Source organism: Anas platyrhynchos, chromosome 3, assembly GCF_047663525.1.
Source record: "Anas platyrhynchos isolate ZD024472 breed Pekin duck chromosome 3, IASCAAS_PekinDuck_T2T, whole genome shotgun sequence".
Lineage (NCBI taxonomy): Eukaryota > Metazoa > Chordata > Aves > Anseriformes > Anatidae > Anas > Anas platyrhynchos.
In genome coordinates, this window is record NC_092589.1 from 14,004,019 (window position 1) to 14,016,868 (window position 12,850).

General features: G+C 43.7%; 1 protein-coding gene and 1 long non-coding RNA gene across 2 annotated transcripts in view; one reads left to right on the top strand and one right to left on the bottom strand.

Annotated features, from left to right (window-relative positions):
- COMMD1 (copper metabolism domain containing 1) overlaps positions 1-12,850 on the bottom strand; it is a 76,291-nt gene that overhangs the window by 4,428 nt on the left and 59,013 nt on the right. The window lies entirely within an intron of this gene.
- On the top strand, positions 104-6,900 carry LOC106016992 (uncharacterized). The gene is made up of 3 exons (XR_002401970.4): positions 104-244; positions 4,276-4,350; positions 6,122-6,900. It is a non-coding gene; the product is annotated as an uncharacterized lncRNA (long non-coding RNA).

Consider the following 12,850-nt stretch of genomic DNA (forward strand, 5'->3'; position numbering starts at 1 on the left):
AAAAGGCTGTGCCAGGGTTTCTGCCCTGACGTGAGTCACAGGAGGAACTACCGCAGTTCAATGTAGAAATCAAAACATTGATTTAAACTTTGAAACCGGAGGCACAAAGCTGCACACCTACATCCACGTTCCACGTGCTTTAAGAAAGGAAACCTGGCAAAATAAAAGCATCACGCACTTTAAACTTTAGTCACCCAATGCTGCTGTTCAGGCGCTGGAAAGTCACTTCACAGAGCTACACTGGGTAAGTCCGTCTTCATGAAACGTTCGTCTTCTCTGCCAACTACCAACAGACCAAAGTGCAGAGATCCCATTATATATTGAGTATATACTTGTATTTTACCAAGTACTTCTGATTAGTGAAGGTTTCATAGAATTAGGAGAACTTACTTTATGCCACTTTGTTCAATCAGAATTCAGAAACAGTCACATATCTGAGTAGCTATCAGGCAGAATATACAAAGGACTGCTAGGAAAGACCTTTGCCTGAGTAAGCTCATAAAGAGCATGCTGTTGGAAACTACCACAGCAGGTTGTGTTTTGTTTTTTTTTAATTATTAGCCTCTATAAAGTAATCAGAAAACACTGGCAGTAGGCATTCAGGATCAACAGCAACACAGATAGGAAGCCCAGGACTTGGATGTTTTTCTTGTCGTCGACAATGGTTATCAACACATCTTATGGAAAGTATCTTGGCACTACAGCCCGCATGTAAAATACCCTGAATACCTCTACAAGGCATAATTACAGCCGGTCAGAGTGCACAAAAGAATGTCTGGTGAGGCATTAGACAGCTTAACTCCATTTGGCAGTGGGCTTTCCTGTGGATTCCTCTCTGATTAAGAGTTATTAAAAACATTGGTTGCATCTGCCTGAGGAAGATGTGTTTGCAAGCTTAGGAGATTGCAAAAGAATGCCTAAACAAACCCCAGAAACATCTCCTTATACATTCCTTTATTAGGAGGCTCTGGAAAAGGCAAATCTCAAGCAGGCAGCCAGTTAACAACCTGAGCCTTTTGGAAGCACGGTGCTGAAACCAGACAACGTACCCTTGCTGGAGTGAGTCGTTCCCTCTGAAATGGACAGAACAGGGCAGCGTCAGCCCAACCGCACAGCTTTTGGTGCAAAGGCAGCAGATCGGGACTGCAGAGCCTATGCCTCTTCAGCTACCTCCGCTAAATCTCCCCAGCTTTAACATCCTTGTTTTCAGATAGGAAAACAATTTTGAGCTCGCTTTCACAGAAGAGCTACTGCAGAAGCAGAAGCTTTTCTTGCCAGCCTAAAACACTCTGAGCATCAGTAACACATTACAAGTCTTGTTTCATAGACAACGTCTGAAAAAAGCTCTTCTCTCCATAACCTGACCTCATCTTTCCCAACACGTGTGCCACAGCCACGGGATAATTTCTGTCTTGACCTTTCCTGCAACGACTGGCGGCGCCACGCTTCACAGCCCCGGGTCATAGTCCTCAACAGGATGAACTCCAGGGCCAAACTCCTGCTGGCATCTGTGGCTTTCTGGCTACAACTGTGCACCCCGAGTCACGCGTGCTGCTGGTCATGAACGGATTTCCCCAGGGAAAGGTCTGCCTATGCAGCTTTTAAGATCTGCAGAAGCTGATTTTACAGCTTAATCACAAGGTGAGCGTGAGCAAACAGGAGAAGACCGAAGCTCCCAGCTCTGCTGGGGGTGTTTTTGGCCTAAGGTAGCATTTTTTCTCTTCAGGTTTTGTCAGTGAAAAGGACTGTAAATTGAGCAGAAGGACACTCTTGGTTACAGCCAAAACTTTCCTTTGTGGATGGGACAATAGTTGAGTAATTACCACGTTCTCACGTGTGCCAACCTGGAACATGAAGGAGGGGGTGATAAATCAGGTTGCTCAGAGCTGGGTTTTAATTTCACGTAATGCTCAGCTAGTTTATATCCTCCACAAAGTTCCAAATATAAAGAAAAAAGAGAGGAAAAAAAAAAAAAAAGAAGACTGAGCTCTGAAATCCAAAACTGATCACTCCCTGTAGCTGTTTTCTAAGAGCAGGACATATCTGGTATCCTCAGCAAGAAACAAGGCATCCTTTTAGATATTTCTTAGTGCTATAAATTTTTTTCAGCCCATTTGGATGCCTCGCAATTAAGCAAAACCAAACCAGAACGAGTCATTCATTCAAAACAAACCCAGAAGCTAACAAACAGGAACATCACCAGACTACCAAACACTCGCTGACTGCTTATCTGAAGCCACCAAGCACGCGATGACAGCGCCGTGAGCCCCTCCGCTGGAGGGGGACCTGCTGTGGTCGATGCTTCATACTAGAAGCATGAAGTGGAGGTGCCTGGAAGCTCTGCAGCACGGCACGCAGGACAGAAACCTGGACTTTGCTGAGCCCTTCCTGGAGGTGGAAGAGGTTTTTAGGGAAGGAGTGTGTCCGTGCATGAGTAGGGCTGTCAGAGCACATGCGTGTGCAATGGAAACAGCACGAACAGCCCTGCTTTCAGGCTGGAAAGCCAGGTTCAAAGCACACAGAGAACCGCACTGCTCTTCCACCACCAAACTGAGCCTCTCGGGAAGCAGTGGGACCGGGCAGCCACTTCCCACAACCGTCTTGGTTTTCTCCGCACACGCTTTCCCATCCTCCTCCCATTTCCCTCCCAAGCCCGGGCTACAAAAAGGAGCTGCAAAACAAACATCCAAGAAACACACACTCCCCCCAGCCATGAATCAGTTCTTCCATCTTCCAAGTTTGCTTGTTTTTTGTGTGTTTTTTTTTCCCCCCCAATAACAACAGGGAGCTGAAAAAATATTTATACGAGAGACTGTCTTTATAAACATCAGTGCTCTTGCTATCTACTAGAAAAATACTAGGAGAAGGAGGGCTTTCTCTATCTCAGGAACTACAGTTTAAAAAAAAAAGTGGTTTTAGAAAACCAATTCTCACACAGCCAAAACTTAAAATAGTTTTCAGTTGTTCTCTGTAGCATCGCTTTGACCAGCTACTTTAAAAGGTTCCCAGTGACCTCGACACTTCTGGTGTTTTAAGTTCTGGCAAGAGATTTGCTTTGGATGCTGAGACATCTTGACTGCTGCTTGTCCCACGTAGCGGGGGAATGTCCCAGTGAGGAAGCAGCAGTGAGGAGGTTGAGCACAAGGAGTATCAAGGGAGATGCTGGTCCTGGTGCAATCGGCGGGGCACAGACGGTGCCACGCTTCACACTCGCTGGCCCAAGGAGAGGGAAGGTTGCTGCTCACAAATATTTGCTGACCCAGGTGGAAAGAGCTTGGACAAAGCCCTGACAGAGGTGAGGAGAGCTCCCTGCCAAGCTGTAAGGGCCAGAAAATTGCTCAGTAACCGAACAAAGATTCCAAGGTGGTGATGGCAGCCGTAACAACCCAAACCCAAGCAGGTTCAGGGGACCAGGGACCACTTTCCTCTGCTGACGGCTGCCAGGAGAGCAACTCCACGTTTTGTGCAAGGGCAGAAGGAGCCAGATCCACCTTTACACACGGAGCTCTCTATGGCCTTCAGGGAACCAAGAGAGAGAGAGAAATGCAGGGTTTGTTTGGTTAGCCTCTATTTCACATTAAAAAGTCTCATTTTCAGACAACGTGCTGCGTGCCCATCCTCCCCACCAAGGATTTCAGACACGATGATTTCATTTCATATTTTGCATAAGACTAGAATTGTTAGATGTGGCTGCCCTTTGTGTAAGTAAAAACCAAACCAGTAGTGTCACCAGGATCCGAACTTGCCTTCAAACGTTTCGAACATCCAGGTACCTCCTGTTGTGATTAAAAGCCCACATTCATTTTTGGCCTTCCTAATTTTCTTTTGCTTGCAACGGCATTAAGTGGTTTTAGAAAGGACTAGCTGATAAAACAGTTTTACATTCAAGTAATGCGTTCCCTTGCTAGCAAGGAAATGTTATTTTTACTAACAGTTTGTGATACTGTGATAAGCAAAGTGCTTCACTTAAGGAGGCTTTTTCTTAATTAAAAGAACCGTCGAAGCCAGAATTCCAATATCATTTATTATCCAAAGTGGTAGAATTTAGAAGTGTTGCCTTATTTTGGGCTGCAGCCCAACCATTCTATGATAGGTGATTAAAACTGAGAATAATTTATTTCTCCACTTAATCAGATGTGCAAAGGACTGAATCAAAGAAATTTCTGACACAACATTTCCTATAGAAATTAATCTTTCTGCTTTCTAAAGACCTATTCAATCCTCAAGGCTAAGCAACAGATAACAAATTCTTTTACATGTCCCTTTTCTTTCCAGATCACTGAATATTCCACAGCCGAGCAAATCTCCTGCCTCTTCTGTTCACCAGGAAAAATACCAAGTATACCTTACGTAAGTAATTAAGTGGATCGCTGGTAAATAAAGATGCTGAAGCCATGACCGTCAGACTTCAATATAACTTTGCTGCAACAGAGAATGACAACCTGCCTTCGGAGGCTTTCACACATCGTTACATAAGGCATAAGAAACGCGAGGATATGTAAAGCCACATACATTATAAGCTACCCAACCATTTTCCGTCAAACAGAATTATCTCTGTACGCCCATCTAAAAAAAAAATACCTTGAGATTTATTCCTGGTGCACCAAAGCATCCCTGGGCTTTGCTTCCAGCAACGCAGCAGGATTGGGGTTAAATCAGAGAGGTTTTAACACCAGATGAATATCGCACAATTTACAGTACAAGCAAATTAGGCTGTAAACAGAAAAGCCAGCTGGGGGTACATAAAACAAAACGTTTTGTGGAGCACTGAGGAACCGGTCAGTGCGTGTGAGGTGGGAGCGAGCAGGGCAGCGGGCGGGCGAGGAGCACAGCACACTTGCCTCTTCCAGCAACAGCCACAGGCAGAAACTAAACTCACATGGCTTCCAAGGCAAGAGTTACATGGCAAAGACAAAATACTGCTCTCAGAGTAAATCTACAGCCTATCAATTTTTTTTTTTCATTTCACAAACAAGTACTAAAATGCTGCTTCTCTGGAGTAAGAGGAAATGCACGCACGTGCTAAAGATAAAACCTGCCTCAGCAGCAGGAGTTAGGATGAGAAGAAATCTTTCGATTTATCAAAAATGTCAACTCTCCTGCTTCCTCAAACTTTGCTAATTATATTGAAACATTTTTCATAAAACACCGCAGATATTACCCTCTAAGTAACATCCCAAATTGTAAGTATATCATTATTTCAGTAGGAAAATAAATGCATAAATATTGGACAACCACCTAATAAGCTAACAACTTACACCCCGCTGCCCTTCCAGCTGAAACTGAAGGACTGCACACTCAGCATGAGCTTGCACATACATTAAAAACATAAATTTTCTGAACACCTCGCCGCAGCGTTACTGGCTAAGAGAGCATCCCTCCCTCCTCCTGCTCGGGGCTGATGGCCCACAGAAAGCCGTAATGCCTTTTGGGGACAAGCCAGGCTTTCCAAAGGGTCAGAAACGATGCTCCCTGCGGGTGTGCTTGGCACCCAGAGAGGACAAGAGATCCCTGAGAGCATTTTATAGAGAGGTTTTGTTGGCTTCAGTTAATCAGCACTTCTCCCGTGAGCTGCGGAGCCTCACAGCCCAGATGGGAGCAGCTTAAAGCTAGGAGTGATGATGATACAGCCCAGTTCTCCCTTCCTATAACCAAAATGGCACATTCCTGGTTATCCCATTCCTAATCCTTCATGAATAATGAGCTATAGGTGGAAAGGAAGTATCTGGAAATGGCCGGTGAGCAAACCAAAAGAATGTGCAGAGAGGTAGCACTGACCTGAGAGCAGTAATTGCCCCTAAAACCCAACAGGTGAGGAAATTACAGGACAGTCCAAGTCTCTGAGACCTCCTTTAAGCGTCACTCAGCATGTCCCTGCTGGGCCAGCTCCCCCGCCACCACCAGGCAGCATTAATTGCGATCGCCATCGTGGAATTGCTTCTCTGACATGGACAGAAATAGCAAGATACAACACTCACGGCTCATAAGGACTCATTTTAAGGCTATGATGATAAAGAAATGCAGATCTCAAAATAAAATAAAATAAAATGACTTGTCCCAGCACTGCTGGGAAGCCCTCAAGTTCTGGATTCAATTTGTTTTTTTTTATGCTTTGTTTTAGATGCTGTACTGTCCAACCATCCCTATTCCATGAAGACACCTGTGGAGCTGCTGCCTGAGTGCCAAAACACAAGCCAAGCTACACCTGACCCTCCAGCAGGCTTTTTGGGAGCCACATCCCTCCCCACACGGCTCCAGATTTGCTTCCCCGAGGAGTGGTTGCTGACGCCAACCCCAGCAGGAGTGGGGGAAGAGGGAGACAAAAATGACCTGTATAATTCATGCTAAAAAAAAAACACATAAAAGATAATGAGTTACCATGACAATGTTCTGGAAAGCATAAAGAGATGACCCCAAGAGAAGAAAAATATTGGATTTGAGCTTATTTTTCCTTCTGTAAGAATCAGAGTGACAGGAGCATTGAGCTGGGTGATTCATCCTAAGAAGAAATGTATCGTCAGATGTTTATGAGAGTGGTTTACTCTCACTGCTTAGCTTCTCATGTTAGGAATGCTTGACAAATAATAACAAAAAAAAAATAACAAAATCTGGGCTGCTAGAACACAAGGTAGCCTAATAGAGTTGAAATTGCATCGAATCTGCTAAAAGATTGCATCAGTCGTGATCCCACTGCAAACTTTGGAAGTGACTTTTAGATTCATTAATGATCTGCAAGGCACGCTGGGGCTAATGACAGCAAGTTCAGCTAATTCCAGAGAAATTGGCATGGATGGCAATCCATTGATTTCATATAACCATGCTTCAGACAATGCTAAATTCATTACTTTTAATTAAATTTAGCTGCTTTTGCAACAAACGTATAGTCATGGCCTTTGAAAACACTAGGGTAAAGAGCAATTCATTTCCATAATACTGCATAAAATAAAGCAGAAATATTTGTTACTGAAAGGGCATTCTAATTCCTCTGTATTATTTTGGTATTACGTGAACCAGGAATCTCTTAAGCTAATGATTATTACATCAACACAGAAAAAAAGAGTCTACCCTCCTGCAGATCTTTCCTTAATTCTTTTAATGTAACATCAAGCCTGTAATAGCACAGATTAATCAGAAAGGATTGCAGAAATTGAAATAATCTCAGCAGCATAAGATTAGTTCTCTGATACTGCACAGCAAATGTAATGTCATTGCTTTTATGTTATCAACCTACTGGAAACATTCCGTTTGGTATTTTAAACCTTAAATGAAAGACGATTATTTATGGACGCGGAGACACACAGCCCTTAACCCGCTTGTGCTTGTGCCTTTTGGAAGCAGAGTCTTCCTATCAGAAAACACCAGGAAAGAAGAAAAGTTAACAGTGCAACTAAATAGAAGGAAGCATACACTGAAGTTCTTCCATATTTCACATCATAAAGTTATTTTTTTTAAAAGAGATTAATACTTTTATGCAAGGTATATATACTTCATAAATGGCTATACTGTTTTCAAATGGGTGATACTGTGGCCTAGTCTATACTGTATTTTATCTGTAAGCCTTCTAACTTCCTCTTTTTTTCCTTTTTTCTTAAAAAAAAAAAACAAACAAAGCACACTTTGGATGGTGCCTGCTTTATTTTCTGAATGGTTTGAACCTCCTGTAATCCCCACGTCCCACTCACAGAGCAGCATCCTGTCCTTGGTGCCCTCCCTACATGAACTCTTCCAAGGGCTACCCAATGCAAGCTTCCACCTAAAAATACCACGCCACAGTGCATAAATGCAGAGTTTGACAATGAACAAACTGCATCTAGCACAGTTAATTATCCTGCATTTGTCATCAGTGATCTTGTGTTTCGCCTCATTACTAAAGGAGGGCTCAGTCCCAGCCACTGCCTTCTAGATGTTGCTAGGACACTGCTCGTTCATTATTGATGGAGATGAGCTGAAGCACCCCGTGGTTTTGGAGAAAACACCACGAATGCCTTTCCTAAGAGAGCAGCACCGCCGCCTCGACACGTTCAGATGGCCTGAGTGCTGAGCCAGTTCACACGGACTGGCTGGGGGGACAAAAGGAAAGGACACAGAAATCACTGTCCTGCTGGTGCTAATATAACTTGGAAAAAAAAAAAAACAACATACCCATTTATGCTGACAAAATGCAAATTTAATTCTCATTTGTAGCTGACTATTTGCAAGATTATACCTGCAACTTTTTCTGCGGGCATATCTGATCAATAGTTACTTGCTAAGCTTGCCTACCTGGTTCCTCTGTTACCCTTTTACAACACGTTCAAGTAGTTGAGAAAATGACTGCGTGGATTGCCTTTCCAAACCTGCTGAGGTCACTGGTTGTCACAGGAGAGGAACAGGATGGAAAAACCCTTCGGCAGTCCCTGGCTGACCAGCACCACACACCTGAACGTACACAGTGCACAAACCATTCGGGCCTCCTCTCTGCTTACAGTTCAAGTAACTAACTATAAAACTGTGAATTTCACAGGGAATTCCCAGTCATTTCTTTAACTCCGTAGTCAACCTTCATAAATTTGATTAAAACACATGTAAAATAACTGCTTGAAAACAGCCTGGTCTATTCTCCTGAGTCCCAGCTGCTGATGTTGAGAAACAACACTGAGGTTGCAAAATCCACCGTCCCCACGCCAGGAAAGCCATAGCCCTGCTCCTCCTTCACCACACGCACTGAGCAGAAACTCGGCTCCCTGTGAACAATTCAGCAGCGGGCTTGGTGTGCTGCTGCTGGGGTGCTCCACATGTACGAGTCATTTCACCCTGGCAACCTTTTTGTGAGCCTGGAAGCTGCATCAGTTTCATTTCAGCAGATGGTCTTCAAGGTCCCTTCCGATCCAAACCATTCGATGACTCTGTGATTTCTACGAAACACTGACCTCGTAAGCTGGTCAAAGCTCAAGGCTGCTAAGCACAGGGCTGGGAAATGCCAGCTAAAGGCACTGCCATCGCTGTTGCCTTCTTGAGACAGGAATGGAGTCATAGCAAGAGAACAAAAAGCGTTAAGCTCTAACTCCTGGGGCAGAAATGAAAAGTGAGACATTTCTGTATCTAAACCACACTACGAACACCATTTGGACAGAGAAAGCACACCAAGACCACTCTCGTTTGCTGAATCCCAGCATCTTTGAAAGTAAAACTGAACTCAAGAGCTCTTTTAAACCCTGCAACAGTGAGCACGGGATGGTTAATCTTTAACAGGGCATTTTTCTCCTGCAGCTTGGCTGGCATGACATAAATAAGTGTAACACAAATCACTGCACCTTAGTCCACTGACACTTCCTTGGTAATGTTGGTATACAACCCTGGGAGGGTCCCTGGCCCAGTTATTATGCAGAAGAAAATGTTAACGAAGAGTCAAAATCACCAGCTGAGAACCACATTTCCCTTCTAACATTTCTTTGCACAATTTTTGTTCCCACTAGGCAAGCTTAACAGACCTCTGAAGAGAAGACTTGCAGAGTACTTAGGGAGAATTTATTTAGGGGTTTTGGTCAATATTTGGAAGTCACTGGTCTAATCCCCCTTTGGGAAAAGGTACATGAAAGCTTTATGGGGAATTCCATTAATTCTGTAACAAATGTGGTTGCCAGTCATTAATCATCTGAAAAGCATAAATTAGGCTGCAAACTGTTCTAGTTTTAAATTATTTTTACTCCTTTAGAAAAGAGCTTTTTGGGATCCTATGCAATCTAACGTCTATCATAAAATGAAATCTTAGGGAAAACAGAGAGTGAAATTTTATGCTTAACATTGGTATTTATCTTTCTCCACATGAATACCCTAGAGCAAGCTTATGGGTACCTGAAAGCACTTAGGAGGTTTTAAAAGAAAAACCAATATAGTAACACCTGTACATTTCACCAAGCTGTACAGAGAAGCGTTAAAGACAGCACTAAAAATAAAGCCTTATTAAATTCCCTTTGTATCACCGTTGCATTTGAATCAATACATGTATTTAAAAACTACAGAAACGCTCTATTTTTGGCAGAGTATCAGGTTCTTGTCTTACTTCTCAGTCACATTTCCCTCCAGCTCATCCCAGCTCCGGTAGTCCTTCCACTGCTGGTGCTCACACGGGTACCAAAGAACGGAGAGCTCCATCGTCGTTTATTTGAGCTCTGCTGTGTCAGCTCTTTTCCAACAACGACTCTCCTGGGAGCACTGCTGCAAGGTTATGTACTTTCCTTGGAAAGTCCCAGGTAGGGGAACTTCGGGGTTAAATGACCTTCCTCACTTACGGTCATTGCCCTTCCGTGCTGAGCTGTATTTTCATAGTTCTATCTTGTTCGACAGCTGTGCGTGTTTTCTTGTACCGTATTTTTGTTGTTTGGCTTTTATGCCTGCTCACAGAACTGAAGTAGCCATCCACAGTTTTCTCTGTACGTGGTTAGGCTCCAAATACCTCTCTAAGCCTTAGTCTTGTCTCACTTAATTGCAGCTAAAGAGTATGGCATTAGTTTCAGGAAGAGAGAGTCCTACTCAAAGGATCTCTCACTTTCACCTTAAATCCAGCTTCTCCAGTTCTCAGAGCTGGAAGTCACATTCCTTATGTTTTAACCTCACTATTATCCGATACAGGAGTCATTCAGCATCACAACAGACTTTCCTTTTCAGAATCAAATTTCAGCTCCTTTGTGGTGTTATCTACCCTTTCCTTAAGCATATCACAAAGTATCGTGTTGGAACATCAAACCCTTCGTGACTCTGGGGAATATTTTTGTTATGGGGTATTACCACGACGGGAGTTTCCAAACTGTGCACTTATCACTTATCTAACTCTTAATTACCCAAGGAAATTTCTGTACTTTTAGCTCTTTATTTAGTGTCAATTTAGCGTCAACCCCGTTCCTCTCAGTTACTGCAATATTCATTGGCAGGAACATAGGAATGAACTGTGGGGTTAAGGGTAACTTTTATAACAACTACATGCACACAATTTATATAATCTGCATTTAAAATAATCAGATAATCAAAGAACACAGTCAAAACCTGAGCAATGAATAGCTGACCTTTAAAGGATCGTGTGACTTTGGATCCAGGCATATTCTGCATAGTTAATTACTTGGTTAGCATCCCCCACACCAGATCTCTCTTGCTGTCTCTGAGCTTTTTACTGTTTATCTGTTATATAAAGGCCTCAAGTGCCCATTAACGTCCTGCCTAAAAGTATTACACTGAATATAAAAGCTGAGTGGAAATTAATACCCTACGACAGCTCAAGCGGCCGTATTTTCCATGACACCAGGAGATGCTGGCTCCCTTTGATGTCAATGGCTACAAGACCTTGGCTTTTCAGCTCCGATTTGTCTTCAGCAGATGACAGTTGGGTTCAGTCAAAGAAGAGTAAAATGACTCTGAAACAACATTTTGGAATCAGGTGTGTTTAAAACCTCCTTTCCTGATCCTTTCTGAACCACGCAGGCTTGCGCTGAGGCCTACAAAGCAGCAGGTGAGAGAAGCACAGAGCACGATGCTGAAATACCTGTAAACGCACAACGGTGTTGATTTTGGTTGTTGCACGTCTCACAAGTGGTTAATAAAGGCCGTGCAAAGCCTTTGTTTTCTGAACAGCAAGAAGCAATGCCCTCCACAAGTCCCACCTACAGCTCCGTGCCCGTACCTGCGCCCTGAGATCAGCGTGACCCGGCTCAAACAAACCCATCCGTGTCCACAAAATGGTACTTTTCAGAAAGACAGCGATTTTTTCAAGGGCATCTCTTTATCCACATCCATCCTGGCTGTGTTTACAGCAACACGGGCATTAATTTCCTCCAGGGTATTTTACCACCTAGAGGGGGAAGAGCACGGAGAGCAGCAACACAGAGACTCACAGACGCACGCAGCAGCACCACGGCCTCACAAAAACACAGAGTCTCTGCCAGGGGCACGCTGGTGAGTCACGAGAATCCCAAATTGCACACGAATGTGCCACTAAATGGAGAGTTAAAAGTAACTCTAATTAGGGCAGAAGGGCTCGCGTGGAAACACAAAACCAGAGGCTTGAAAATAGGCTTGCAGTTCAGTTAGGTTTTCTGCGAGTTTTTTTTAGAAATATTCATCAGGACAATAAGTTTGGGCCAAAAAGGCCCCCCCCTCCCCCGTATTTAGGAAAAATCTACACCCTTTCCAGTGATCTGTAAATAGAATTTATGGGGACAAGGACTTCTCGGTTACATTGCTACTGCAAGCATGAAATCCCAATGGGACCAAAATAACTATATTTGCTTCTTTTTAGTAATTCGAACATATAACTTATAAGGGGGAAAGAAGCCAAAGTTTAACAAGAATCAGTTTATTTCCTTTCTGAAAACCACGTTTTTCTCCTTATTTCTTTCAGAATGCAAACTGTTCTCTTCTGATTCACCAGGAGAAACCCCCTGTGAAAAGGAGGGCAGCCAGGTATTCGCAGCCCAAGCTGGTTTGCAGCCCCTCCAACACCACCACTGCTCCAGAGCACTGGGATGGGCATTGCACTCGGATTTATCACCACAACAGCAGCTTCTGCTGAGCCCACTAAAGATAGTGGGGATCTCTGCACTGACCTTGGGATCAAATGCACCGAAATACCAGCATTACGTGCAGGCAAGGAGATACCGAAAGAATATAGCTGGAAAAAAAAAAAAAAAGCTTTTCTTTGCTTTTTTCTTTTACACACAGAAGATGCGCTTGCTAGTATTTGCTGCGTGACACGTAACTCCCTGCTTTCCCTGTGTAAGAGGAAAAGCAAAGGCTCGCATTGAGAGCCGAGGCTGTAGATCCAAAGAGCTCAGCGTGGGAGGACACTTGTGCCTGTGCAGAATCCCACTGAAGTCAAGCG